The sequence below is a fragment of the Sinocyclocheilus rhinocerous genome, unplaced genomic scaffold, assembly GCF_001515625.1.
Source record: "Sinocyclocheilus rhinocerous isolate Xijiao unplaced genomic scaffold, SAMN03320098_v1.1 scaffold609, whole genome shotgun sequence".
NCBI lineage: Eukaryota > Metazoa > Chordata > Actinopteri > Cypriniformes > Cyprinidae > Sinocyclocheilus > Sinocyclocheilus rhinocerous.
In genome coordinates, this window is record NW_015664988.1 from 49,847 (window position 1) to 55,846 (window position 6,000).

The window sequence follows — 6,000 nt, forward strand, 5'->3', positions numbered from 1 at the left end:
GCCCCCTTAATAAGGAACAAGTAGGTTTGATGTTAAACTTAGAACCACTGTGTGTGACCACATAGGCTGTGTGTTTAGGTGCAGCGTCCTGTTTCTCCAGCTAGCAGGAAGCACACACATTATGCGGTCTCTGTGTGAGGTGCACTTACCTTTTTTTTTTTTTTTTTTGAGGTGCACTTTCCTGAAACTTAGTACCACTGTGTGACCACATAAGTTGTGTTTAGGTGCAACGTGCTTATTTTCAGCTAGCAGGAAGCATGTAGGCACATTATGTGGTCTCTGTGTGAGGTGCGCTTACCTGCTGTGATTGCAAAATCAGCAGCCACGTCACACGCAATCAGATTTCCATTAGGCATGTATGCTTTAACTGCTGCTTTGACTTTGCCCATACCAAGCTCATTACCTCCATCCCCGATCCCTGTACACACACACACACACACACACACACACAATTAATCCTGTTCCAAAGGGGTGACAGATCTCATTAAACCACTCTCTGGTGCCAACCGAACGAACTTGTTATTAATTGCTAACAAAGTTGGCGATTCAAGCATTGTGATTGTTAAAAGAGATTAGGACACTGACTACATCAGAGAGGGTTTGGATAAAACCACAATCAAATAAAAAACTACTTCCATTTTATTACACAGTAACATTTTCCAGTGTAAGTTAACCACAATGGTTTGGTGCACTGAAGCTCTGGCTGTGTTACCTGTGGTACATTTGGTCATTAACTTTTAAATGCATCATTATGCAAACACATGAGGAGAGTTCACGGCATTAAAGACACATGACTGGCAGATCAACGTGCCTTTCATTTCTCTCCAATATGATAGGAAATGAAATGAAATTGTGAAGGATGTTACACATTGACAGGGCAGTTTAAATAGTGACGGGATGCACGTAACTAAGTGACAGAGCGGTGTGTAAAAGATGCAATTATGACAAAGTAGTATGTCCCAGAACTCGGCTACTATTCTGCTACATTCTCAAAAGTATGTGCTTTTTCTTCACAAAAAGAGTGCATACTTTTAGGGTATAGTATAAGTGGGCGAACTGGGATGCAGCACAAGAGAAAGCAGTGGATGGAAAATGAGACTGAACCACATTACACCAGGGCTGTGTCCGAAATCGCCCCCTATACCCTTAAATAGGGCACTATTTGAGGGAACAGCCATTTTTAGTGGCGTTCGAAACCGTAGTGGGAGGTGTCGCTTGTGGACGTACACTGACACCTAGTGGTGTGGATGTAGCATTACTCAAACAACTATTTTTAGTTTGCAATGCCATTGTAGAAATTCAAGTTTCCAGGATATTATTTGGAAGTACCTTTTAAGGTATCTAGTAAATATTGGGTCACCAGTAAGATTTGAGATGATTTCTTTAAAAAAAAAAATGCATTGTATTTACCCAGTAACCTAGGCCATATACAGATTTAAGAAAAACATTGATATTATTAGAGTATTCTTCTTTTCTTTTCTTTTATAAAAAATCTTATTTGTACTATATTTTTCTGGTGTGATTTTAATGTTTTCTTACGGGAGATTTTGGGAGCTAACATTATTTTGGAAGATAAAAATATCTTATTTTTTATGACAAAACTTTAGAAAATAAAATTTGTTTTATTCTCAATTAATTCATTATTTTAGTTAAATATCATATTCATAAATGTTCAAAAAGTCACCAAACTGCACAACAATTTTAATCTGAGATAATATCATTATCTTGAAAACTACTGTAAAGTCTTTAACTTTTACTCCTCTTAGAGGCTTTTGTATTTAGTTTGGAATTAATGATGTTGGTTAGACTTTATACCCCTATGTATTTAGTTCTTTTATTTTCTATGTATTTTCTGTTTTTCTATTTATTACAGTTAATGTTGTTATTGTTATTGCATGTCTATGTTTGTTTGTTTATTTTTTTAATTTATTGCATTTGAGTCAGTTGTCACTAAAAACATTTGAAATAGAAATGTGCTTTCCACAGTCAGCCAGCCACAATTGAGTGAAAGTGTCCAATAACCACTGGTCGTGTGATCTCAATGTGTCTGCCTTCATGAAGCAACCCACTCAATATAAAATAGATTCCATTTTATTAGACTGCTGAATCTGGAAGAGAACTGGACTCATCATCTTATTCAAGTGTGCATGAATAAACACTTTAATTCAAGACTATTTATTTTCTGGTTATTAAAATATGACACTGTTTGATATGTTGTTGTATAATGCTAAGAGATTTGTTCATTTTAAGTGTCTTTATGCATTTGAATACTTTTTTGGGGGTCAAAAGTGTGTTGCTTCATACCTGGGTCTTCAACATCAAGCTCCTCAATTGCTCGAATTTGTTGAACAGCTTTTTTGCTAGCCATACTGTAAAGCTGAGGATTCTGGGAAATGCAGAAAGTCAAAGGGCAATGTGCTGGCTCAAGAGTGAGGGGTGAAATAGTTTCTGCCTTTTGATCGGTGATGAACATGCAGCCAGGAGAGTGCGTGAACGCCATGAGCGGGCTCTGCAACATTAAAAAAAACAAAAGGTCAACATGCAGTTTTTCTGAAAAATCCATCCCGCGCAGGTCTCTAATCCGGAGCTCATTGACAAATATCTTATATCGTAAGATGCAGTTCCCTATACACAGAGTGCATGATCGCGAAATCGAAAGTGAAAGTAAACAGCGCAAGCGCTCATTCTCCCCATCTGTGTATACAGCAAAAATGACGTTAAAGAAACAAAACCCAGTGACATTAAGTCTTAAAGGTGAAGTGTGTAATTTCTACTCCACTAGCAGCATCAAAGAGTGCAAAACAACTAAATATTTAAAATTTCAGGAGAAAATATGACCGGCGTTTGCCTACTGTATGTAAATCTACGGCTTCTTGCTAATTGGTTTCTAGCATGTTCTGGTCAAAATATAGCACACTTCACCTTTAAGTCCATTTGTATTGTAATATTGCAGAGTGTGTTTTTTTTTTTTTAAACCTTACTGCAGCTCTGTACAGTCTCAACACCAGTGACCCCACAGGCCCAGAACACAGGCACATCACCAGGACACTCCTCCACTGGGTCCCCATAGTCTGGTTGTGACAAGTCATGGATGCCCAGCAGCTCGGTAAGAGAATCAAGGGTGTTTAAGAGATGTTTATAGTGGAGTTCATTTTGCCACCTCCAAGCCCCTAAAATGTTACCAGTTCGAGTATGTTTAGACATGTTTTGATCAGACACACACACCTAAGTATTACAGATGGGCTCTTAGGAGCAAATTCCACCAATAGTCATACCCTCCATGAACCTACTTGGTATTTTCAATGGTCCCAAAAAGTATTTGGACACTTAAGCCACACTTAAAAATGTATGAATCTCATTTGTTAGAAAACAGCATATCAAAGCCATTGTTGTTATACACCAGAAGCGATAGTTTAAAGTTAAAATGCCTTAATGATGGTTTTATTTCTCACAAACACGCAGCTTTTTGCTTCACAAGATAATTGACAGACTGGAGTCGTGTGGATTACTTGTGAATTATTTTGATGTTTCTATCAGCTGTTTGGGGTTATTTTGATGTTTCTACCATTCTGATGGCACCCTAAATTTCTCCAAAACTGTTGAGAAAGCAAACTCATCCACATCTTAGATGGCCTGAGGGTGAGTACATTTTCAGCAAATTTTCCTTTTGTGGGTGAACTATTACTTTAATTAAGCCAAAATAAAATCAAATAAAATATAAATACTAGATGAAAAACTACAACTTATTTCATTTCAGTAAGTTCCCAAGGTAATGTTTCTAATTTTAAGTACTATAATTACTAAAACTTGAAAAAAAATTATAGCTAAATATGAATATATAAAAAAGACAAAATGAAAACTGAAAGTAGAAAAATAAGTTAATATTAATAAATAATTTACATATATATATACAGTGGGTACGGAAAGTATTCAGACCCCCTTAAATTTTTCACTCTTTGTTATATTGCAGCCATTTGCTAAAATCATTTAAGTTAATTTTTTTTCCTCATTAATGTACACACAGCACCCCATATTGACAGAAAAACACAGAATTGTTGACATTTTTGCAGATTTATTAAAAAAGAAAAACTGAAATATCACATAGTCCTAAGTATTCAAACACTTGTTGCTTTTTTAAAGCAACAAGTTTTAACAGATATAACAACAGATACTAAAATAAAATAACTAAATAAGATAATAAAATAACTAACTAACTGTGAATTTGAGGGAAACTGACAAATTGATCTATTGAAAATCACCTTAAAATCATTAAAAGTGATATATGTGACCCTGGACCACAAAACTAGTCATAAGGGTAAATTTTTCAAAATTGAGATTTATACATCATCTGAAAGCTGAATAAATAAGCTTTCTATTGATGTATGGTTTGTTAGGATAGGACAATATTTATTATTACTATTATTAATATTTATTACAATATTACTAATCAAAAATTAAGTTTTTCATATATTCACAGTAGGAAATTTACAAAATATCTTAATGGAACATGATCTTTACTTAATATCCTAATGATTTTTGGCATAAAAGAAAAATCGATCATTTTGACCCATACAATGTATTTTTGGCTATTGCTACAAATATACCCCAGCGACTTAAGACTGGTTTTGTGGTCCAGGGTCACATATGATTAGTGAGAAACTTTGTTTAAAATAAGTAAATACTAGGGTGTCCAATATGGACGGGGCCTCCATGTGCCAGTGGGATCACGTGTGTGCATTGAGCCGCAGCGTCCACCATTGGACAGTGAAACTGACCTGCTCTAATACAAGTTACTGAGGTCTGCAAAAACGAAGCAAAACAGAACAAAAAAAGAATAATAAGCACTCTGGACCTACAGGATGTTCCTTTTGGTCATTTTTACTATTTCAAACAGGGAAAAAATCTGACATAAGCAAAATAAGTAACAAGCTGTAGGCGCACACAACACATGTAATCCAGGCCTGAGGTGTTTACTGACCTTGTACATGCTGACATTTTTACCCTGTTCCACATTTCTCACTGGAACCCCAGCGGCCATCAAGGCTGCTTCGAAACCAAAACTACAGCCGAGGTAAAATGTGACAATGTCCTGAAGTTGAGTAGGAAGATAAACTAGCGACCTTCTTCATCAGCACACCATTCTCAAACACACAATACTCTGGACAGTCCTCCCTGAGTGAAAGACAGGACAATGTTTAAGTTAAATATATTGATATATCTATATCTATCTATCTATCTGTCTATATCTATCTGTCTATACACACACACCCGCATCAGGGGCGTTTCCTCCGAGTAGGCAAGGGAAGTAGTGGCCTCCATCGCGATATGATTGGATCTGACTGGTTATGATCGGCTGTGATTGGTTAATGTGATAAATCCCGCCTCTTGTGTTCATGCGCGTTCCACGTTCGCGAATCAGTCTGAATGAACAATATGGCATTAATGGGAAGACTCATTATGGGAGTTTTTAGTGAGTAATCAGCTTGGTGAAATGTATAGTAAATCTCAGTGTCTGTGACCAATATTTACTGAGCTTCGATGACTGATGATCCGAATAATTCAAAAATAGTTAAAAGTTAACTCTTAAAAAGAATAGCTGAACATAAGTTCACAAATAAAATAAAGTGTTTAAATTGTTACTGCCTTCAGTTATTATTTTGGAATAAATGTAAAATGCTTAAACTAACTTGATGAGATTCATACTTGGCTTTAATAAACAGAATATTGATTATATTGTTAATGTAAAAATATAAAATATAATTGTTTTGTTGTTTTTTTCTGGCAGTGTAAGTAATATTTATTAATTTATTTTTATTTATTTATTATAATTTTTTATTTGTATAGCGCTTTATACAATACTGTGTGTGTGTATACACAAACACACAGAGTTTGATGTATCTATGTGTATATGTGAAACATATAGTGAGAGATTAAAGGGATAGTTAAATTCTGTTATCATGTACTCACCCTCATGTTGTTACAAACCTGTATGACTTACTT

General features: G+C 35.3%; 1 pseudogene; it reads right to left on the reverse strand.

The window, feature by feature from the left end:
• LOC107730552 (UPF0317 protein C14orf159 homolog, mitochondrial-like) overlaps positions 1-6,000 on the reverse strand; it is a 30,510-nt pseudogene that overhangs the window by 2,474 nt on the left and 22,036 nt on the right.